This window comes from Parambassis ranga, chromosome 19 (assembly GCF_900634625.1).
Source record: "Parambassis ranga chromosome 19, fParRan2.1, whole genome shotgun sequence".
In the NCBI taxonomy this organism is placed as follows: Eukaryota; Metazoa; Chordata; class Actinopteri; family Ambassidae; genus Parambassis; species Parambassis ranga.
Window position 1 is genome coordinate 17,897,494 of NC_041039.1, and position 24,763 is coordinate 17,922,256.

Here is a 24,763-nt window from a genome sequence, read left to right on the forward strand (position 1 = left end):
TGCTCACACTCACACGCCATACTGGGATACACCACACAGAACCTCAGCAACTATATCAACTGGTGAAAAGAAAAGCAAGGAAACACACAGTCATTCAGAATGGAGCGTCCTGCTGAAGGATCCTTGAAATATGCAACACTTCTGAGAGCTCCTTGAATTATTAACCTTATCTTTTACTGTAGTGGAGCTCTTGTCGCTTCAACAGACTTGGGAGCACACACTAAAAGGAGCACACACACACAAACACACACACACTCTCGGAGAGTGCATTAACTCTTTGGCGTGCCACACTGACTAGCGTGAATATACGCACACATACAGTACACACACAATGATGCACATAGGAAAAAGAAAAAGGAGAATGTTAATTTCAGGAACATGTGGCAGAGGACGGGGCTGGACGCTCCTCCTTTGCCCCGGCTCTGTCACAAAGCGAGCTGAACACTGAAGCTGAACCCTTGCAGCTATTTTGGCACAAAGTCAAAAGGCTGATAAGCATTTTTGGGTGAGACTCTGCTGCTTTTCCTCGAGGAAAAACAGCTGCCACTTGCCCGGAATTCAACATTAAACAGTTCAGAGAAAATTTAGTGAACCCCCCCACCCCACCTCACCTCCTCAACTCCCGCTCTTCCACCACCCCCCCCCCCCCAGATGCTGATTTGTCCTGTTTAAAATGGAGAAGAGAGGGGAGAAAAAAAGAAAACATGACGGTCTAAACAATTTGTCCGAACAAATCCATGCACTGATTTACACATGGAGCACCGAGCCAGAGAGGGAACCAGAGAGGGGAGACCTGAACATAGCAGTGCTACTTCCACCATCTTAGATTGTATTGATTATTCTTTGCTCTCTCTCTCTCTCTCACACACACGCTAGCTCTCTTTCTCTCCCCTGCTGTCCCTCCCTCCCTCTTTCTGTCTGTTCTGCCACCTTCTCTGCTCGGCGATCAGCATTTGGCTTTTTCCATTTGTGGCAGATTACTGTAACGCTATTGTACAACAACTTCCTGCCTCCTTTGGCTCTGGTTCTAAAAACTGCAAAGGCAGAGCTCGTGGCTTTAACTTTCCCCCCTCGGCCTTGAACTACAGGAGCTCTGTGAGGAAAGAAAAGAAGGGGATATGTAAAGTGTATCTGAGGAACTATTTTGATTTCTGCTTATAAAACTGCTGAGAATTAAAGAGGGGACTGCATGCCTAACAGAAACAATGAAAGAAACTAAGGTGGGGGTTCAACTTTTCTTACTTTTACTTTATGAAAACTTTCTGTTGCTTTTGGAGAGCACAGCGTTATTAGAGGGGCTCGAGCTCATGCAGATTTGTCTAACATGGCTGCTGCTGCTGCTTCAGGCTGCACACAGTTTGTGAGTGCTGCTTTCATAGCACGGCCACCACCCCGTTCCTCTCCGGCTTTTCTTCCTCACTTATACAGCAGCACAGAGACTGGACTCTCTCAAAAACCGTTCTCCCCTCTGCTCTCCTCTGTGCTCGGCAGGTTTCAGTAAAAAACACAGGTGGACAAAGACGATGCACGGGCAGAGAGGGGGAAACTGTAGCATTCATTTACACTAATAAAGTGAGGACAGGGCTGGGTGGCTATTTTTTTGTCCTCTGTTGCCTTTTCCCTACGAGCTCGGTTCAGGCGTCTACACTGGCATGAGCTATAGAATCCTATTAGAAGGAGTGCAGTTATACGTCACATCTCGCCATGCGTTTTAACCAATTGAGAAACCCATGACTTCATCGTGGCTTTAATGTATAAAGCTGTCATGTGTATATGATCGGAGATATTATTTGTATGTGTGGATTTGAGCACAGCTGCTTCATAGAGGCATGCCTTGTGGATTTATGCTAACTGTGCATAGTGCACTTTGCATGGCATAAAGTTCATTTGAGGATACACTTTAGGTTTCGGGTCTGCTGCCAACTCTCACCACAGTGCTCCTCTACACTGCTCCTCTGCGGCGTTTCCCAATTATTTTACCACGTCTTAATTTCAGTCACAATTCATCATTTTCAGTCACAAATACAGTTTTTAATGCTCCTAAATAATCTGCTTCAGATTACATGCATTTCTATCTGAAGTTGTTTTTCCACCCCTTACTACTTTTAACTTCTTATTACGTCCTCTCTGACTTTTTTTTTTATTAATTTACCAAATAAGACGAATGTATTATGAAGCATAACAGAGATCGATCTTTAATTTTTTATACCTGCAGAAATGAGAGAAAAGCAGCAGCTTTTCTTTTTGGGGTGCTTCGTCTGTATGATACAAAACAGTCAATCAAGCCAATTGATAATACGATGTGAAACAAAATGGCGGAACGGCGCCATGTTATAGACTCTGCTCGACATCACTTTTTTTTAAAAAAAAAAAGAAAACACACTTAACTGCAAAAAATATGCTGTATTGTGTTCTATTAAATTATGTGTATGTTAAAAGTGTGTTTGTAGCTGTTAAAATTTTGTATTACTATTTAAAAGTGATGCAAAAGTATCATGACCTTGAATAAATTGATTATTGATTATGTTCCTGACATAATTTCACCCGTGCTTCTGCAGCCAGGAAAGCATACTGTTTTCATAGGATAAAAACACAATGATTTTGGGAATACACTCTGCATTACAGAGTTCAGATAAGAGGACAGGAGGAAAAGTATATATTTAGATGCTGCTTTCTAGTACAACAGGAAACAATGAGGAGAGCTGGAGGAGTATATTCGGGGTTGCTGCTGACAGGGGATCCACAAAGACAAACAATATTTGCACTTTGTAAACATTGAGGAGGCGTTAGGAAGTTTGGGGGGTGAGCGAGAGAGAGAAGGGTGCCCCGTGTGCTCGGTCAGCAACCACTACTACATCAACATCCAGACATGAGAAGTTGCACAGGAAAACACACAGATACTGTAACAGACCTATTGAAGGGGATGAAAGCTGACCACAAACTACCACTTCAATATGAGGTGGGGGACTTTATACTCTTCAGGAGCAGGAGCAGAGTCTATGAGGTGGTCTTGCTTAAACCCTGCACGTGTCTAAACAACTTCTCTATTACACCCGAGACCTTTGAGGGCACTCCCCATCGAGCAGGGAACAAAGGCCATGACCCCTGGGTCAAAAGCGTTACACGGGAGGCCAAGCGGGCCCATTGAATCCTCCACCGCTGTTTGCTTTAAGAAGGTAAAGATTACTAACACATTAACTAATGCCGATTAGGGGGTTATCCCTCATGGGACCGAGGTCCCAGGGCAGCACATCACATCTTATTAACACAACCTGACCTTTGACCCTACCAGTCACCTTAGGCAGCCGACTGTGACCACCACTTTCTGCTTGCTCTGTTCGACACAGACGAGGAGTGAAGAGTATCAGTGCAAGGTGCAGCACAGCCCGAACAAAACCACTGCTGTCTAGACAAACATAAACAAATGATTCAAAATGATCACTGCTGTTCCACTCCGAAGGACGTTTGTCCCGCATTAGCGAGCTGCTCGTCAGGCGTGCTGTATATTTATCGTAAGTGCATCGTCCTGAGCTAACAAAATGAGTTCAGATAAATTGTTTTCAAAGCCTGCGACATTAAAGAATGTGTTCGAACAAGCATCATGAAATGGGGGCTTGTGCTATAACGTTCTCATCACAAAATGGTGGACATGGACATGCGCAGTGTGGAGCTTCCACATACATCCTAAGATGATAGTGTGAGTATAAGATGCTAGACAGGAAAAAAAATGTTTTTGCATTGCTATTAAAATATTATTTAACAGCTCCTGTTTGGAGCAAACTTAACCCTGCATGTCCAGAAAGAGCCCATCGAAAAATGATAATGATGACATGTCTGTGTGTGATCAGGTTATTTTAATTATTTGTATTTAATTTCCCTTTAAAATAAAGGGTATATTAATTTAATGGGAATAGAAAGTTTTGTGATTTTTTTAAGGAGCAACTTGTTGAAGTTTTTCTATAAGTGGTCTTTACATACAGCTGTGTGTTGAACAATACATAACTTAACAGAAGTGGCTGCTTTCTTAGCATATAAAAACATCTATGCAATAAATTAAGCCTATTCTGCAAATTATATATCTTGTGTTTTAAACTGCACAACAAAATAAATGTGAATTATTTTAGTTTAATTAGATGTGGTTAAGTACACGTCAATTTTTGTGTCATATTTATTGTACGGATTAAGAAGAAATTATACCGATTTTGTTTTCACATCATGTTTTAAACATGGATAAAACACATACAAGCTTTGAAATATTTCTGTTATATCAATTATTTTTTTCTCATTACAAACACATTTAAAAACGCTCAAATGTTAGTATAAACTTTCAATATGAATTTCTGAAAACTATGTCTTTATATAAAAAATATTATATTAAAAGTTTCTGAAGTTTACATATTACAACTGTAAAATTAATTTCAGTCACTGCAGATACATGAGAGAAGAATTTTTACCGACAATATTCTGACTAAATTAAAACGAATTCATGAAGTTGGGTCCATGTTTTTAATGCTTTAAAAACAGCATGTTTCAAAATCACTTGGAATCATATGAATCTATTATTTATTAACTCTATTTCCTTTAATTTTATTAGAATTAGAATCAACCATCCTCACCTGAAATGTTCTCCTAATGTCAATGCGCATAGCAGGGCATTGATTTTTTACATGTGCCACACAGCCCTCAGTTAGCTTTTAGGCTACTGCCTTCATAAGACACACATCTAATGCATGAGGGAGGGAAAACAAAGAGTTGGAAATTAAATAACTGTCTATGGAAAAATCACGTCCACTGGATCAATTCGCTGTAAGAATAAAAACAGACTTTACTAAAAGCAGGAATTGACTCACCTTGCTGTTTCTCACAGGATTCTGACAGAAGAAGAGGAGGAGGACGAGAGACACAGAGAGAAAAAGAGCAGAGCAGACCTTCTCCTGGGAACAAGCTGGAAATTATGGACCTATTCGATATCAGACCTCAGAGTGGACAACCTATCCTAAGAGGGACGCGCCCTAACTGTAACTAACAACTACTTCTGGCAGCCCCTCAATAGCTAGACATATTGTCCTGGATCAGGGCCGTTTCACAGGGCAGCACTGAACTAGGGCAGCTTAGGCAAGAAAAGCCACATCAAACTGAAGCAGAAATTACAGCATTAAGTGTTTAAACTTCAGATGGCAAAACAATAAAAAGTAATTTAATCCGGTTTTTTTTAATGTGCTCAAGACTGAGCTGTTAACTATGATCCCTTTAGGATTTTACTCATCAAACTTTAAACATGTTTAAACATGATACATGTTGAAGGAGGACGGGTCTGTCCCTCTTATCCTCATTAAAGCAAACATGATTTTAATATAGTGACATTCACAGATAATCACTGATTATTAAGTCAAGATCAAACTTTTCAGTTGCACAACTACTTGTATTATAGCAGGAGAATCATAAAGAGTTAAAATGAATGTATGAAATGATTTGTTTCATTGATCAAATATTTAAATTGAAATAATGTTAATTTTAACACTATGGCCATTAAAAGTTGATCTCAGTTTCACAGTATAGGGACAAATTTCCCAGAAGTTAATGACACATAATATGAATATTAATAATATTAATAATAATAATATAAAAAAGTATTTTTCTTTTTTATCCACCTACGAGCTGCATCGGGCTTCTACATACCTGAACTCTCCCCATGCAGTTTATCCCTTAAGGGCTGCTAATACCTACTTTAAAGGAGCCTGGGCCATTTGGTTTTATTCCTCCTCATCACTAAGCCAGGCGCACACAGCCCTGGCATTTTAGGGGCCACGTCACAACGCCTGTGTCTGCGCCGCAGGGCTGCGAGACATCCAACAGCCGAGCCAATCAGCAGTTCGGCGCCTCCACAACAACTTTGTGTGTGCTGTTTTTAAAAATCTTACACAAGTCTTCTTAGCATTATTGTTCAAATGAGAACAGCTAATATACTTTATCCACCTAACATAAAGGCATGCTCTCCTCCTGGTGCCTCCTCTCCCACACTCAGCCTTCCATCCCGAACACATTTCACAACAACTCAGCAGCAAAGATAAGAAGTAAGTTAAGAAATATTAACACTACACCTTTTATTTTTCTTTTCAGCATTTAATACACTTGATATCTGTTTATAACTTTCTGCAGAACTAAAACTAATCTGTGGCATGCTTTAGAAAGGGGGCACAGAACCGATATTGATTTGAAAGTGGCCCGAAAAAAAAAAAAAAAAAAACACTGATTAGGTAAATTCCACTTGAGCTGACAGACTGTAATTAATGAGCACAATGTTATTAGCAGACAGATATTTATCTATGTGGGAGAAAAGCAGTGCTTCACAGGGCAGCTGCATAAACACAGGTTGTACTCCACGAGCTATTTCTGCAAATTTAGTGGCTCCTTCAATTCCTGCAAAATGTTATTTTTCTTTAAAAAAAAAACAAAAAAGCAAAATAGGACATGCTGTTTAAGACGTGCTTCACTTTTCAAAGAAAACACATCTTGTGCCAGCGCTCTACACGTCTAACACTGTACACTACTGTACTGTTTTTATTTTGATTTTTTTTATTTCATTACTTTGTATTTTATTTATTTTGGAGTATGAAGCTACACATATGACTCCATCACATATGAGTCCATCACAATGTGTCCGGTGTAGTTCAGGTGAGTAATTTGATTTTTGGAGCAAGTACAGAAATTAAAAAAGTTAAAAAATCAAATATAAGTGTGCTTGTATAAAAAGTTTCTTTACACCTGTGTCTTCCTCGTCTTCTCACCTGTATATTCAGGTGTGTGATCAGCATGTAAGTAAATAAGTGTACAGTTTATACTAACTTGTTTATTGGAATAATTTTATGTGCAATATATAAGAGAAACGAGATGAATTATTATTATATCATGACGAATAAAACTGAGCGCAACAGGTTGTTGGTGGTAAATTATTGGGATCCAGTTCCGTGGGGCTCCTCATGTCGACACTGACGTTGTGTGTAATATTCTCTATCTGCCCATCACCATTATCATCACCAGGCCGAAGGTGTCGACAGTATGTGTGAAGCTGTGGTATGACGGCCCCTGACCTCTCACACCAGCTTAGAGAGAGACAGAGGGTCACGTAGAGGACATGGCAGTGGAGGGAGAAGTCAATCTTATCCTTCCGTTCCACCACAGGCCTGTGTGCAGCGACAGCAAGATGAGCTAGAGGGCTTTCCAAAATCCACACTTGTTTGGCTGGGAGCAAGGCATCAGGGCCGTGTGTGTTTCAAAGGAAACGCTGAGGAAAGCGTTTTTGGTGGCAGCACCAGTGCACTTGACAGTGTGTATTAGCCTGCCTCTGAGTCTTTGCTCCATCCCCACCCTGACTCTATATCCCTCAACACCAATATAATGTCATCTTTTAGCAGCCAAAATGCTTCGCAGCCCACTTGTCTCCCAATGGTGCAGGATTGTACCTTGTCATATCTTGATATGGCTCTCTCGTGTGCAGACAATTTTTTTGTCATTTTCTCTAAACATTACAAATACATCTGGCTCTGCTGAGCAGCATGGGGCTGAGGGGTTAAAGGCAGGAGGCACTGAAATGAGAAAAGCCTGAGCTCTCAGACTGCTGTCAATTGAGCCTGTGCCTCTGTAATGGGAGGGCGATAACCTGGCACAGAACCAACCACTAATGCCCCTTAAATGTCAGGGACTGCAGAAAGGAAGGGAGACAGCAAAAATGGGAGCACATTCATATTTCAGCATGGCAGATGCTATAATGTGTTGATGCCTCACAGTGGGGGCACACAAGGACCCCAGAAGAGGGAGAAAAGGGAAATAGAAAAGAGAAAGGGGGATTTTGTGGCAGTGATGGAAGCAGCCAATCTGATGGTTGTCTCTATTCGACAAAGTTCGAAGTGGATCTCTCTCTCTCTCTCTCTCTCTCTCTCCGCAGACGAAAATCTGGCGGGGTGGGGGTCGGGGGACAGGGTTGAGTCTGGTGTTGGGGGTGGGGTTGGATTGCTGGAGAGAGAGTGATCTTTTTTTCCAGCGGGGTGAAAGGCGGACGGTCATGTGTGCAGAGCTCATGACAAAAGGGCCTTTTATGTGCAGCGTATGCAGATAGAGGAGGCTCCTTTGTGCACAGATGGAGATCCCATGCCTGGGTCTGCCTGCGGCGGAGAGGGAAGGGAGGGCGGAGAGGAGAGGAGAGGAGAGAAGAGTGTTGGTGAAGGGAAGAGAGGGGAGGGAGGGCTGTCTCTGGCACTGAGTGCCATCACTGTGTCTGGTGGGGGATGGGGCACAGAAAAGGAGAACCAAGCCGTCCTGGTCCTGCCAGGTTCATACATTAGGGAGGAGGGTCTACAAGCCTTGCTAAGAGGACACAGAGACTGGTAACCCAGGGAGAGTCCTCTAACTTCCTAACAAGTGGACCAGGGTCAATTATTTGCAAATAATCTCTAGTGCTTGTTTCTGCTTGAAAGAGTGTGTTTTGTCACATACAGTGCCAGAGAGTTTGGACAAGTACAGGAAAGCATGTAAAACTTATCTGATACTAACTAAGGATTATAGGCTTAGGAAAGCTTAACCTACTTTTTTAATGCCAACTATCACATGCTCCTAACAGGTTAAACGCTCAAAGATAAGCATCACCTAACCACAGTCGCACTTATGAATAAAAAAGGGGGTCAACAATTCATGTGAGCAATCAAGATGAAAGAAATGGCACTGCTACCAAATCCAGGTTCACAGTCATTTCCTCTCAGACACCTCTGACGGTGTCCTCTGTGCTGCTGCTGCTGTATCAGTCCTTAGATGCAAGCACTGATGAAAATGTTTACTCTGTCCTGGTGCCACCTTTCCCCCTCCCGAGAGAGATGAGGTGACTCCCACTGACATCCCGTCTGCTGACACAACGTCACATCCTTTAAGCAGCCTCCTGCCTCTGACATCATCACACTCAGGCCAGACAGATTCCTATCCTGCTAGAGCACACAGTCATATGGCTGTTCTCACCAGTGGACAGATGGACAGTAACCCCCCCCCCCCTCCATGATGACAGTCACGTTAACCCCTTCACTTAAGGTTGAAGCCAATGCACTTGGTGTTAATATTCAAACTTACTAGATGTTTGCTCACAGGCAATTCACTTCTTCAAAAAAAAATGTTTATTTATAGGCGTGCCCTGAAATGCACTTTTTGGGAGTGGTTACTAGAATATACAGACCATTATCCCAGCTCACATGACCATGATACACAGCATCTATCTAGTAACAACAGACAGAGAGCATGAAATAATCCACCAAATTTTACTTTAAATACAACATTCTGCCAAGGCACTGCAATTAATGCGACCACGAGCCAAATCAAGTATAATATAAACAAAGATATATTGCTCATATATCAAAAACTAGCACCTGACCCCTGCACCTAGATAGATAGATTAAAATATGTTATATGAGTCCAAAGTAGGATAAATGAGGATTATTAGCAGCAGTGGAGTGCAGTAATCATAACCATGCTGTCGTTGGTGTATCATTTTCTGCAACTAAAAACTAGTGTGTTTTGGTCGGCTCCTTCGTATCTATGCAGGAGCTTCTAACACGAGGCTCGCCTTATTTACACAGCAGCGAAGAGAGCACTTTGCACAAATGGCTCTTGCTGCTGCTGCAAAACTTTGCACAAAACAGACACTGTACTACTGCACATTATTTATTTATTCTATAACAATACATCTTATATCGCAACTGCTGCTATCTTCCACTCAGATGTGTACATATAGAATATTACACTCATGTCCTCTGTCTAAACTAACCTATATATATATATATATATATATATATATATATACACACACACACACACACACACACACACCGTAAAACTTCAAATAATAGCCGAGTCCCGAACTGACGCCGGTCCCGTTTACAGGCCCGGTCCGATTATGGATTTGGACATATAAAGGCCGGCCTCAATTATAAGCCGTCTGATTTTCTCATAAGGTATGAATATAACATAAAAAACAACAACAATTCATACCAATGTGTGATGTTGTCATGGAGACACATAAGGCTAAAGACATGTACGATGACATTAATGATGGAAGGGATGTGGAGAACTTTTCAGCTAGTTCTGGATGGCTTTTTGGCCAGAATAATTACAGGCCTGTCCCAAATATAAGCAGGGACAATTTTGCGATTTAGACAAATAAAGGCCCAGGCTATTATTTGAAGTTTTAAGGTATTTTTACCTTATATATTTTTACTTTTGTTCCTATTTTAGACAAATTGCTTTTTATTACACTAAGGTGCAGATACAGAATTGTGGGATATCTGTATGTTCTACACATAGTGAATTGATAATAAAAGTATTTGAATCTTTCAACATACAAGATTAAAGTGCCTATGATTCCTGACAAACATGGCGAGGTGTGAAACATTATGTTTATCTCTGTTTTAAAAATGTGACTATTTTGGCTCATGAACGTATTTCTGTCCCTCACACACAGAGGGAGAGAGAGAGGCAGGCGAACCTGATGATGAGCCCAACAAGGTAGACTAAAGCTAATTAAAGTGATTAGGTGTTTTTGTCTGAGCACTGTCTTGATTTGCTGGCTCCGGCCTAACCCACGGCCGCCCTGCCTGTCTGCCAGTACGCCTGGAATGAAAGGCTGGCACTTACTACTTTCTCCTCTATCTGATCCCTTGTTGCTACCCTAGATGCCAACAAAGGTATTTCTGCCCGTAATCAACACGAAGACGAAGGGACTTACAGAGGCGCGCTTGTCTGGTAACCTCATGACATAACTTTATTCACTGAATGAAATCAATACATTATAATACCTTCATCTGGATCTATTTGACCTGACAGATCAAGTATACTACACCTCGAGAGGCATTAGTATAATAATCAGAAACTGTGAAACAAAGACAAGAGGAAGACGAGGGAGGAAAACTCTGGCATGTTCTGTATCTGCCTGTCTCAATTGACCTGTAAAATCTTCGAGACTGGAACAAATGCAAATAGCGCTGACTTGCTTGCACCAAAAACTCCTAAAGGCTTTTCAAGTGAGCTCACTCTCACAATGGTGGGGTGCCCAGAGAGCAGGCTGAATATACGGTCTGGTTTCTGAATGGCACAATGTGTGAGAGCCAAACAGGGGAGCTATGAAGTGAAGGCTCAGGACCCTCCAGGTTGCCTACAGTACCAGTGTGCTGAGGCTGAGCGTCGGCTGCTCCCACATCACCAAAGCTGACCACCACCACTACAGTACAAGGCTCTGCTCTGCAAGGCTCAGCTCACACTGCACTGCAGACTACAGGCCTGTGCAAGGGGTCCAATTAAAATATTACAAATATGCTTCTTGTATATATTCTTGTGGTTTTACAACAAATCTGAAGGCTGCAGAAGGAAATCTGATGGGATTTTCTGCATATTTAAAATTAATTCTCGTACAATTTAAGAAACAACAATCACGTTTATTAATTCTAGAACCATGTAGCATTGTCCGAGTCTAACTCTTGTGTCAAAATTTAGTAGCAAATTAATGTGTATTGTATTTTCTTTTAAATACTGATGATTTATTCACTTTTACTCTGCAAATGTGACACATTGAATCTTAGGTTCATGCAATATGTTTAATCAGTACTCAGCTGTGCAGCCCCCTATCCACGTCCATGACTTGGTTACTGTAATATCTCTTTAAGAGAAGGCTGAGCCTACAGCTGTGAGAGCTTTCTGCGTTGTTGCTCCTCTTACGTCTACTTTCAAACTTCATTTTCAGCCCTTGCAAAGACTTCCAGAGCCGCTCTCTGGACATTGGCAGGCACTTTCACCAGCAGCCAAACTTCCCAGCATGCCTTGCGGCAAGGGCTAGCTTTGTTCACAGAAAAGTTAACTGTGAAGTTGCTCTCCTCAACACACGAAATACAACCCCATTTCACTCTCACACGAGGTTTACATAAGATATTTTCACCCACATACTGCATTCACAGCTCTTCATTTTGCACCAGCGTTGTATTGTTTCAAGATCCTCTTACAACATTTGATGCATGACTGTAATTTGAAAGCTGTGGTTGAAAAAAAAACCCTTCCAACTTCCAAACCGTGATTATGACTGACGTTTCATAATGTTTTAAATCAAACGTCTACTTTCATCATCTCTCCAAAAAGTCAAATTAAACCACGAAAATTAAAGTCACATCTTCAAGTACCCATTGCCCTCTGTCTAATTTCTGTAACAGATGCATCATCAAAGCTACTTAATAGCTTAAAAATGGGACCTATTTTCTATGATGCACAGCTAAATTACATTTAATCCTAATACCATAGAAACAGTTCCAACCCTTCGCTCCAAAGTGGATATTACAGCTCCACTGGATGACATGCAAGGGACAGTGCAGGCTGCCTGCAGCATCTGGTGGACACCTGTAACACTGCAAGTCACTGAAGAGAGTATAAGAGAAGCCTTTGTGATTCTGCAGAGTCACTGAAAATCTGGGCCAGGCTACGCTGACCCTTGGTGCTCCGGCCGCTTCCCACAGACATGCGGGCTATTTAACCTGAGCGCTCGATCACAAAATCAAAGGCCACATAAATAACAATGACCAGTCAGCATATACCAATAAAAATGTCAACACTAATCTGGCAAAGCAGAAGAGGCCTGGTTCTTGGGGCGGGCAGCAAATTAAGTCCTGCCAACATTTTCAAATGTATCCAAGCTTCCCGATACAGAGAAAACAAGCTCTTCTCACACTTTCACACAGCTAACCACAGCTAACCACGTCTCATGTGTACCGTCACATTTATGATGCTGAACACGCATAGAACAACACATCTGTATCTAATGCAAATCTTCAATAAGTGCTTTCATAGCATTATATTGGAATAATAAGAACATTTGTTTGCTTGTTCTTTTGCACTTTGAATGTTTTCCATGCTGATTATATTTTACAGGTGTCTACTTGTGTATATAGAAACTCACCATTAATTCAGGGCCTCTATTTTCTCCTCATTTATGTTCTGTTGGGAAAACACAGAAAAAAATATCGTCAGTAAATGTGAGGAAAATATGAAAAACAGTGTGTTCTTTAGACAAAGACAAGTGATTTATCGTGTGTGTGTGTGTGAGTGTGTGTGTGTGTTTAACTCGAACACTTCAGACCTAAGCGCTGTGAGCTCTTTCATTTATGGGAGCTAATCACCACAAGTGAACCTGATCACAATGGGGACAGTCACTGACACCAGAACAATTACGTTGTACAGGTCTAATCCCTTGCACAGCACTTAGGACAGTTTTAAAGGCCACTGGGGCACACTGCAGAGCTCTCTTAACTCTTAGGGTGCAGTCTGGTCCATTTTACAGTCACTGGGGCACAGGCCTGATTGTTAAGACCAGGGAAAGTAATCCCTGGAGTCAGGCCACTAAACCTGCTCTGTCCTGGTAACCATGGCAGCAGACAGGTAGTGTCTGGGTCACAGGGCAAATGTGGTCAGGCTCCAACACTGGCCGCTGGTTAATAATTAATTAATTAATTAATAATAATAATAATAATAATAATAATAATAATAATAATAATAATAATAATTACAAAAAATCAAGTTTGGTGTGGATACACACAAAAACATCTAAACATGCATGTGCCTTCACACAAACATACACTTATCACACACACGCAGGTTAAGCAGAAAGGAACACAGAGCAGTAATCAATGCAGGCGATGGATATTCAAGAGCATTCACCTGAACGCCAATAGAGATAGATGCAAAATGTAAAAAGTCATCCCATTTTTCACGTGTCCACTGGAATCAAAGCACACGCAGAGTGTAGACCAGATTTTCAGTACTGAAGAGACACAGTGAGGATGAGCAGAGCGCGAACACTTAGTTGATTACACCGTGAATAATCAACAGATTAATGATAAATGATTAGGAGAGAGTATGTTTATAATTGTTTTTTAATATTTCAAGCTATAATAAAGCATCAGAATCATGTTTCCGGTCACACACTACATGCCATTTTGAGTTATAGTCGCTCTTCTGTGGTTTTAATAGTTTCAAATAGTTCTTTAAAATCACACATTTTCAATACAACAACCTTTAAGTGGCAGCTCAATTTGTCACAATGCCTGGACAGACGTTTTAATCACAGGATGGTCTTAGTGCACCAGACGTTTGATCTCAAATCGGATCCTTACACTCCACCTTTGCATCACATGATGCATTTCAAAGGCATCACCATCCAACGACCTCAGATTTTGGAATATTTATGAAATATTACAAACAATGCTGCATTGGGATAGTTTAAATGTTCCTCTTTCCCCAAAAAATGCCTAACTGATGGTTTGGTCTGCCTTGCCCTTTTGCAAGAAACACATGATCTCCCCTGGCCTTTTCAGCTCTCCCTCTCCCTCTCTCTCTCTCTCTCTCTCTCTCTCTCTTTCTCTTTTCAGTTGCTATGAGACACTCCAGCTGAAGCCAAGGCTTCCACAATTCATTACTGGAGGAACAAAAGCCAAAGTACTGGACAAAGCAGGGCAGACCAACTCAAACCAGCTCCCACTTAACACACACATCACACCTCTGAGTGCTCTGCTGACATACAAATAGCCAATTTAAGACCCCGGTTTTTTCTTCCTGTTTATGTTATTTAAAATGAATGCTCAACATTCGCTATATGAAAGTCAACAGGTTGAAGGTTTTGTCATATTTAGAGACCAGTTAATTTTAGTATCAAAGAATTGGGAAAGGAAATCTGGCAGTATTTCTATTCAATAGCAAAAATGATCTTTGAAGGTGTAACACACACCTTTTTTTTTTTTTTTTTGCCAAAGGCTGAATAGTCTCCAACAAACCATTGGTGCAACATCACCTGTCTCTGGCTTTCCACCAGTTCTGCCTCGCCAAATCATGAAACATCTCTTTCCTCTCCAGCCAATCAGATCTCAATCTCTGGCTGTTCTCATGCAAAGAAAGAAAGGGGAAGGCCAATGAGAAATGGCCCACCTCCTTCCCTTGTATCCTACACACACACACACACACGACAATCACCATCTGAGAAATGCCAACAGACGGGCAATCAGTCATTGTAATTAGGCTGGCTGCCATTCCCAAACCTTCATAATTCAGGCTGGAGCTGGAGGACGTAGGTAGCGGGAGCCCAGCTGCCGGCTGCCACAGCCCACCACTGGCTCACCCAAACCTCAACACAGGCCACTCCCTCTCCCATCTCTTTTCCCTCAGATGGGGGTGGGTAGGGGGGGCAGCAGAAGTATAAGGGGGCTGGCTGACTGCAAAATTACTACCCCCCCCCACTCCACCCCACCCCACATCACCACCACCACCACCACCACCACCACCACAGCCCCACTCCCACTTTCTTTTTACTGCACTGCAGTTTTTTTTCCTCCAAACTGCACAGCAGCAGATACCTTGGGCTGTGAAAACGGTTTTTAAAAGGAGGGAAGGTCTTAATCTAAACATGTTAAACACTTCTATAAAAAGTAGGCTCGGAGTCATTGCCCCTATACAGTTTTATTTGAAGGTGTAAAGCCCACAGAGGCGCATTGTCCACATCATGTGTGGGAGACACAGGATTTACAGTAGAGACATAGCTCACTCTTTTCTCCATGGAATTCACAGCTAAACAGGAAGCAATGGCAGTATTTTGCTGAGATTTATTTTATTTGCTTACAGGCTGTGGTTGACTCAGAAACTGGCTTTGCCTGTTGTATAGGACCTGAAGTTTTCTTGGCAGTGAAATGAAGAACTGCAAGTTCAGCCAAAATAGACAATAAAGCAGAATGGAGAAACATGCCAAATTGCCGGGGCAATTCAGTCCAGAGGCTCATTTTTCCAAAATGATTCACGCTGGAAAGAAAAGCATTTCCCTGTCCTTAGATGAACTTAGTGTGCTCTCTGTCGGCTTTACAAGGAAGCGATGGGGGAGGGGAGGGAGGAGCATGTGTCTGTGTGCACACTCGGTCTCACACACACACACACGTGTGCCACACAGTCACCACTACAGCGAGTCTTTGCTCACTTTAGAATTAGGTAATGCACATAAAAGCCCCAAACACACACACACACACAAACATGCACTTCTTTAAATAACCTTTCTAAAGTCACAAGGGAAAAGTGCATGGATTCCCAAATAAGTAAAGAACAGAGTGCTTAAGTGCCATTTCACACATCCTGCACCCTGTACTGTACACTAACAGCTTGTTCCATTCCTACAGGACTCGCAGCATTTTAAGCGTGTAGGTATTTTTTTTTTAGTGCAGTAGTCGAATGAGAGAGGATGAAATGCACGTTTGGCTTCAGTCAGCAGTGTCCTGAGACTGTTTTATTGGCTTGTCTGGCTTAGCTGCCTGACAGTGTTCACCTGTTCCTTCTTCCCACTGCAGGGTGACAGTCAACAGTCCGCTGCAGCACAGCAAGAGCTACCAACAACAAAAAGCTAAAAATGATAAATAAATAAATAACCAGCTGCTTTTCTATGAATTGCACAAAATAATAAAATCCTTTCAGCTTAAAATTCTGGCTGCCTCTGAGAAGAATGTGACGGCCAAGTGCAGCTCACTTTCTAAATATCCACTCATTGAATCTGCACAGTATAGTTACATCTTGCACTGAGCAAACATTGAGCATTAGGTTACAAAGACATGGATAAAAGCCTTTTGTATGACATTGCTGGTAGCTTTAATGCACTCATAGCTAAGCTTCTAATAATGACGGCACATGTTTGTGAAGCTGTTGTGTAGAACACACAGCAGCAGATGTAATATTAGAGCAAAAGAACGATCAATGAAAAATGAAGAGGAGATCGAAGAGGCAATCAACAGAGTCACGTTACAAGTGAGCCAACCTTCATCCAGTGAGCTGCACACCACCATGAGCTGACGGGCGGCAACAATAAACGGACCTGCTCTCACACACACACACACACACACACATCTGGATTAATGTGTTTGGAGAATGGCACCGAGGACAGTGGAGGCAAAAACAGGCCTTTTTAATGACTGACACTACATGTCGGTGAATAGATGTGTGCAGTTATTCGACACAAACTCTTTTTGTGGTGAGCAGAGTGCTTCAGAGTTTTCTAAATTTTGTCCCCAGATGTTGCCAAAAGTTAAAAACAAAACAAACAGAAAGCGCACCATCTGATCCGTAGAACATAAAGCTGTTGTCATCACAGTTGTTTCTGTAGTCCACATGCCATGTCTGTCTATGCTCAGCCGATAGCAGCAGGTCATTACATTACATTTAGCCTCATAAAGAAGTCACAAACAGCAAACTACCTTTGTGTAGTTATGTGTAGCAGGTACACAACAACTCCTGCTAAAGACAAAAATTAAATAATTAAGTCAATGTTCATATTTTTTATAAATTACCTCTTAAATATAGGTCAAAATGTCAACTGAACCTGATGTTGAACATCCAGTGGTGCTTTATTTCTTATTCTTCCTCTAGTCTCGTTCAAAGTCTGCATAATATATATTATAATATACAGTATCAGAACTCCAGTGCTGCGTCCATTATCAGGCTGCTGTCATTTTTTTAATAAAGATTTCAATCAGAAAACAGATTTTCTTTGTCTGCTGTTTTGTTTTTTTCCCTCTTATATATAAGGTTTACCAAATGTTTTACCTTAAGTCTTCAGCAGGAGAGACTTAAGGTAAACCTTAATGTGTTTTTTATTTCCATGACAGTGAAGCTGAAACCACATGACACCTACAACAATGGCCACTGTGTCCAAATACAGGACACAAACTAAAAAGAGGAGAAGTCACACTGTCAACTACTTTAAGCTACAAAAATATGCAAAACACATATACTAATTGTTATGTATGTAAACATGCAGTAAATAAGATAATTGGACTTTTCAGATTCAGAGCCATATGGAGGGTTGTACTCCGACAGAAGCCCACAGAATCAATATAAATTCTCAAATGTGCCCAAAGAACATACAGGTCCCACTTATTATTATAAACACAGTAATAGTTTGAGATTATTAAGCATTTGTTCATGTTTTTTCACATCTTAAAGGCGCCTCGCAGGACAAAGAAAAGTTCAGGCGACTCACCAAAACAGCTCACCATGTGCTGCCTGCTTGTCAGCTCCAAGTCTCCTTCTTGTGCGTCACCAGCGCAACAGGCATGTGTGGAAAGCGAGACAAGAGCCCGGCGCACTGAGCGGCTCTCTCTGCTGCAGCTGCCGCTGCTCGCTGCTGCTGTGCTTCTTCAGAAATTCAGTCAGCACGAGGGGAAACCTAAGGAACAGGCTTGTGTCTCTGCCGCTCTCCATTCAATTGAAAAAGCCTGGAAAGTGATGATCCGCCGTTGTTATAATCTACGCGGTTGGCCTGACGGCTGTCGTGAGGACAGGATTATAGACATCCCAGAGAAAGCTTTTCATCTGTTTCATCCGCTTCTACGCATGCTGTCCCCAATATCTCCACACTGCTGCACGGCGAATCTGACTCACTGCGCGCGCTAAAAAAAAAAAAAAAAAGGCTGGACTGCGAGTTATTATGACAGCCAACAAGGGTTTTTGTCTGGTTACGTTTGTGGGGAAACAAAACATTTATCTGGCTCCGTTCTGTTTTGTGATCATTGTTGCTGTGTATGATTCAGGTCCTGGAGCTGTGGCTGCAGCAGTGCCTCTGTAGGCTACTTGGGTTTCAGGTTTATATTATGGAGCCATGATGCCTGCACAGTTATATTTGGTTATACTTGGCCTGCTTGACCTATGAGTTACTATTTGATGCCGGAGGAGTAAACAATACCTCACATCTGGTGTAGTTAGGGGCTGACCTGCAGGGCAGCACTGGAGTAGGTGTTGACTGCTGTGCTTCACCTCTGAATCATCATAATATTTATAGTTAAGGTGAAGTAGAAATAAGTTTAAACAGATTATGGGAACAAGAGCTGTGATCCTGGTCCGGTGCAAATGTGATGACCTCCTATTGTTTGTTACTGCGAAGCAAACAGAGGTTTAAACACAGTGTTCCTCTTAGGTATGCATGTGGTGTGTTGGTGGTATTTCTCCTCATATTTTGTTAGCTGTGCTTCTGAAGAGATGTGTGAAATAAACACATTCTCGTTTGTCAGCGCTGAGTGTCCTCTGTGCAGCGTGTACTTGAGCATTCAAGTAACTCACTCTGCAATGCTTCTGACAGACTGAGTGGCCTTAGGGATGTTTGAATGGTGACTTGAGCTATCACTCAGAATAGCTCACTCTCACTGTATCTTGAGTTGCACCTGTTGCGTGAACTGCTCTAAAATACCAGACTTGACAGACAGTAAACACTGGCTGCGCTGCCTTTTCATCCCTCAAGCACACAAACAACTTTTTGCCCAGCAACACGTTTTTTTGGCTGTGAAGCCAGAGCCCACTTAGGTCTTTTGATAGCGAGCGAACACCACCGCTCACACTGAGGTGACTTTAATGATCGTTTTTGATCCCCGTGCAACGCGCTGGCATCAAGCAACACAACCCTGTTGACCCTATGCTGCATAGAGACAAGGGTAATGAGATTAGCTGTGCATGAGTGTGAGCGCCGTTTGTGACGTGTCCTCTCCAGATTGTGCGTGCACAGCTTTTCAGGCTCTGCAGTTCATGTGACAAAATCATTGCAGTTAAGAGAGCAAGGATTACTGGGAGGGGTGACTGGGTTCACAGAGCAGTCTGCTCAGGGCAAGAGTTAGGAACCATGAGCTCGTGCCAAAGGAAATGACATAAAATGTCAGGGATTTCTAACTGTTTCCAGAAAGGAATTCCTCGTGTGTTCTGTTTGAATGTACTCGGGGCGAATGCTTCACCTTGTAGGTCATGTGTTATTCCCAAGTGATACTTCAATGTGTGTCATTTTCCTCGTAGGCATCTATAAATGGAAGAGAGCTGATAAACAGATTAGGGATTTGCCTCAATGATTACTATTTTTAGGATTTTTATACATTTCCTAGAATTTTACATAAATGGTCGGTTGTGGCAAAGCTTATGCATTAAGCCTGCGGCTGTAACATGTTAAAAGTAATGTTGCTTAATGGATATTATCTCACTGAACCTTTTGTTTCCTGGCTTTAACCAAACATTGACTGAATCAAAAAGAACATCATCATCATCATCCTCAGGTTTTAAGTGTCAGTCTTTTCACCACCTCGCCCTAATGAACACGACCTTCTGGGTGCCACTGGCTGGTGTCTGATGTTAACGTATGAGGATGTGTTGGATTTGGCAGCGTGTTGTAAAATAATTTCTTATCTGTGTTTGAACAGTTAGGCAAACAAAAAAAATACCTTAACAGGACTATCTCTAGTCTAAACACTAGTCAGATACTTTAAATCTTGATCCCACCAGGTCATCATGTGCTAGGGGCGACACATGGAAAGTTTTTCGGGAGGACCGATGTTTGGCCACCATCCTGGCTGCTCCAGACGGAGACAAAGACACAACTATGGTTCTGCTTGTCAAATCAAATGACTACTGTCAACTCAATGTTAAACTGACTTCTGCTCAGTCTCAGTTTTTTTTCTTTACTTATTATCGTCAGACGCTCCGTTCATGCTGTCCCATCACGGCACTGCTGAGATGTGACTCACTCTTTGTTTTGTCCTTTTTTTTCAGTACTTGCAAAATACATTAGCAAATAAGTGCTGGCTAATATTAAATTACCCTAACCACTGAAGTCATTACCTTCAAACTTTCCGTACAGTTACTTAAAGAGTTGCACACACATGTAACAAGAGCTGTGAAACACATCCACCTACCTGAGGCCGCTGGCTTGTCACATACTGCGTTGTTTAAATATTTTTATTTGTGCATATGGTATTATTAAGCCACATCCATAAAGCACAGCTGGCAAAGAAATGATACAATATATTTTTTTTTTTAACCCCGTAACTTCTGCTTCTGCTCCAAACACATAAAGTAGTAATTTCTGACTCATAGTCGCTCCGAGGATTCTGCTACAAACACTGACTGTGCACATCCTCGTGCTGTTTCTGTTCTTCTGCTTCAGACAATATATCTTTTCTGCTGCTTAATCAAGAGTGCACACAGACACATTTAGGATTATGACTTACTTGTCTCGTTGCTTTTCCTCAAATTCTGCAGAGTTCATGTGAATTCCAGCGATGAGGTAAAGTGCTGAGGCCGTTTGTTATTCTGTCGAGATGCTTTGCCTGAATGCTCCTCAGCCTCAGACTGTCTGGAGGCTCTTAGCACACTAAGCCATGCTTATTTGTAAACAGAGTGTTTTGCAGAAGTTCTCCACGGTCACTCTCCACCCTCTGAATAATGCCACTGTGCACAAAGAAGCCATTCTCACATGTTTTTTCTTACTCCTTTATGTTGTTTGCAGTGGTCTTCACTGCTTTGGACAGAGAAAATAAGTATTTCTTCTGGGTGAAACATGCATTATTTTATCTAAATAATGCATGTTTTTCAATGCCCGGACCACCAACCTCACAATCCTTCAAATAACTCCATGAAATCCAACATGAATGTAAACGGAACCTGGCACCAGATCTCACACTCTTGGCCGTCGCTAACTTTCTCTCGTTCTCACTTGTGTTAGTCTGTTAACTTTCAGAGGTACCTCCTTAAGAAAACATGTTCATTAAATTCCCAGCAGGACTCCCTACGTGGGTTTCACTCTGTCATTGATAGATTCATGAATGACTCAATATGCGTCTGGATTTGTGACCTGCAACGGCTTAAAGTTGAAAAAGCTTCGGAGACAATGGCAACTGAGGCAAAGCTGCGGAGCCTCCAGTCTAAACAAAATCTCATTGTTCATGTTTTCCACAGTTTGGGGGTTAGGCATTCCCTCGCCCACCCCCACCCAATAAGAGTCCAACAACCTTCGTCTGATGTCCCACCCCAGCCTCTGTACTCCACAAGCTATGAGTGTGGTTAGTCGGGCTAGTAATTAAACAGACTGCCTCTCAGTTTCTAGAGCTCTATGGGGGGAGTCCCTCCATGAAATGCACTCCTCATTCTGAGTCCAGACAGCAGCTGATGAGGGATTATCTGCTGGGAGAGGCATGGCATACTCCCCACCATAATCTTCAATTAGTTCAGTTCACGGTGATATGTTGGGTGGACCTGCCACTACCTTTCCCACGGCTTCTTCGTAAACACCTCACCAATAAATTAAAAATGTACTTGCTTAACATTTTACATATAATTGATTTTCAGAGCACCCATCTCAAATTAATGCTTAAATAATATAGTGTTTGAATGTTGTTTTGTCCTTCAGATCCTCTCTCTGGTGCCTTCATTAATCTGACTGACACGTTCAGTGTTTCACAGTTAAAGGGCCCACAGTCTAAAAAAGAATATATTCTTTTATCTGTATTTGTTTGGACTCAATAGATAACAATGGCAACCAGGGAAATCAACAGAGAGGAACAAAAGGGAAGATCATTTGTAAAGTAAAATCAGATCTTAGAGGAAGAAGGAGCCTGGCAGAAAGTAGATGATTATCTGTAAAATGACTTGTTGGTTGTCTTCAGTGGATATACCTTGTGGAGTGCAACAAGGTTCTACTCTAGGTCCTCTGCTTTTCACTTTTTAATGTACCATCCATACATCCATCATCTGAACCTGCTTTTGTCCTATAGTACAGGGTCATGGGGGGCCGGAGCCTATATCCCAGCTATCTACGGGCAAGAGAGGCGGGGTTCACCCTGGACATGTCACCAGTCCATCGGAGGGCCTTAATGTACCACAAAATCTACAGCCCTTATGCAGATGATACCCAATTATACTCCACACACATTACATTTCCCCTTTTGAAAATTAATTGTGTGTAACTGTCCTCGATATGTTGTTTCTTTGTCTGGTTCAAACCAGTGAACAGGGATAACACACTCAACCTGTTAGAACTAGAACTTCATACAGCGATTAAAGAAAAAAGAAATTGCATATGAAAAAGACATAACCAGCCTGCCAGTCTGACCTAATATTACTCAAGTTACAAGCTATTTTGCAGCAGCTATACGTCTCTGAGGTAAAGCCGTGTGAGAGGCATGCTTTACAATCATCAGCTCTCCATTCTAGTGCTGGTTCATTTACAGTTTGTCTCACGTTACAAAAGAGGAAACCTGTTAATTACTGTGACTGAAAGATGTTTTCAAAAGCTCAGTTTGAATCTTTAAAACAGATCAGTGACTTGATGAAACACAATACTTGTGCACATACTCAGTTGTAGGGCAGCACATTTACTGTTTAAACATACTGTTCATACATTATACTGATGGAGGCAGCGACGCTGACAAATAAAAAACACTCGTTTTCTTTGCTGCCATAAGCTCGATATATTTTATAAGTCTTAACTGATAAAACTCTGTGGAAATGCTGCTTTGCAAACCTTCCAGGGAGTCTAACAACTCTAAAAACATTAGCATTTTAATCATTCATCTTGCATTGGACAGTTCTAGAGATGTGCATGTTAAAGTGAAACTGAGTCTGTAACAAATGAGCAGCAGTATTTGGAGAGGAACACTATATCTTGTTGAACTCCTTCTTAGAGCTTTAGCATTGCTTGAGCTAATGTTGGAAAGTGTTGGCTCTGATACAACATGTCACTCACAACACTCTTAATGCTGAGTCGCTGTTAAACTGTCACGGAATGTAGGTTCCTTCAGTACATTAAAAGTACAGTGGTTCATCTAATCGGCATCACCTCGGCCACCTTTTTTTTTCTCTCTTCCAGAGCACATTATCAAGATGTCAGAGAAAACTGGAAAATGACAGTTAATTAAAAAGTACCTTTGCTTTAGTAAATTATTCTTAACTTTTTTTCAAAAGAACCAACACAAATTACACAACTAGCACAAATCACATTTTATTTTTTGTCGTTAGTGTTAAGAAAAAAAAAAAAACGTATTCCTTATGTGACCCAATTTAACTTCAGCTGCAGAGATAAATCATCTTCAAAACATACACGAGAGACGTTCAGAGAGACGTGTAAACACAGAGGAGCGGTTATAAATTTGAAAAGTATCTTTGTTCTTTGACAAAATGACTCAACTTCTACAGCAAACACAGAGTGGCATGTCTGGTCATGAGTTAACCTAAAAAACCTGCTTAAAACTAATAACCTTTTTTTTTGTAAAGCTCCAATGAAAACCATTTAGCCGGTGGTTTAGGAGAAGAGGGTCATGTTACATTATTATAGGCAGCATGAAAACCGCAACAACACCCATAGGGTGAGTCACATTTGTGTGGAGAAAGGTCATCTCAGGTAAAGCGATCACGTTGGCTCCCATGGTACTTCAGGTCTGGCACTTCATCCTATTATTGTTGACAAAGGCTGGCCCATATGCTGTGTTCTGCAAGAAAGTCAGCCTGACAGCGACACGAGGCCAGCAAACAAGGCATGGGACTCCCCTCATTTCACCTGTGACCTGCTTTTTAAGGACAGCTCTGAAAGGATGAGCACTCGTGCTGCCAAGTGTTTTTTGTAGGTGTGTGTGTATGTGGGTCTTGTTTGTTTTCCCTCAGAGCACAGCAGTAGACTTAGATAGGCTGGCAGACGTGCCTTAACAAGATGTGGGGCGGGCCTTGATAACACACTCAGATGAGCTCTCTATTTTCGGTCATGGGACTCTATGGACTCGCTCACCCCCAGCCAGTGCAAATGAAAAACAGTTGGCTGCAGATTCAAAGATCAAAATATAACAGGAACCTTGTTTTGTGGCTATGTTCACATCAATAACTGCAGTGTGAATGAAATGGTGGCTCAAGCACACAAATGCGCATT

General features: G+C 41.7%; 2 long non-coding RNA genes across 3 annotated transcripts in view; one reads left to right on the top strand and one right to left on the bottom strand.

Annotated features, from left to right (window-relative positions):
- LOC114452145 (uncharacterized) overlaps window positions 1-21,214 on the bottom strand; it is a 37,009-nt gene extending 15,795 nt beyond the window's left edge. Inside the window, exons 1-2 of one of the 2 annotated variants that reach the window (XR_003672237.1) lie at window positions 21,078-21,214; window positions 12,974-13,011 (exon numbers count right to left, since the gene is read on the bottom strand). This is a non-coding gene — a long non-coding RNA (uncharacterized LOC114452145). Of the gene's footprint in view, window positions 1-12,973; window positions 13,012-18,076; window positions 18,363-21,077 lie in introns of those variants that run through there. The other variant, XR_003672239.1, reaches the window with a different exon arrangement.
- On the top strand, window positions 955-6,714 carry LOC114452146 (uncharacterized). Its single transcript, XR_003672241.1, has 3 exons — window positions 955-1,220; window positions 2,679-3,176; window positions 4,868-6,714. It is a non-coding gene; the product is annotated as an uncharacterized LOC114452146 (long non-coding RNA).
- Window positions 21,215-24,763: the final 3,549 nt, after the last annotated feature.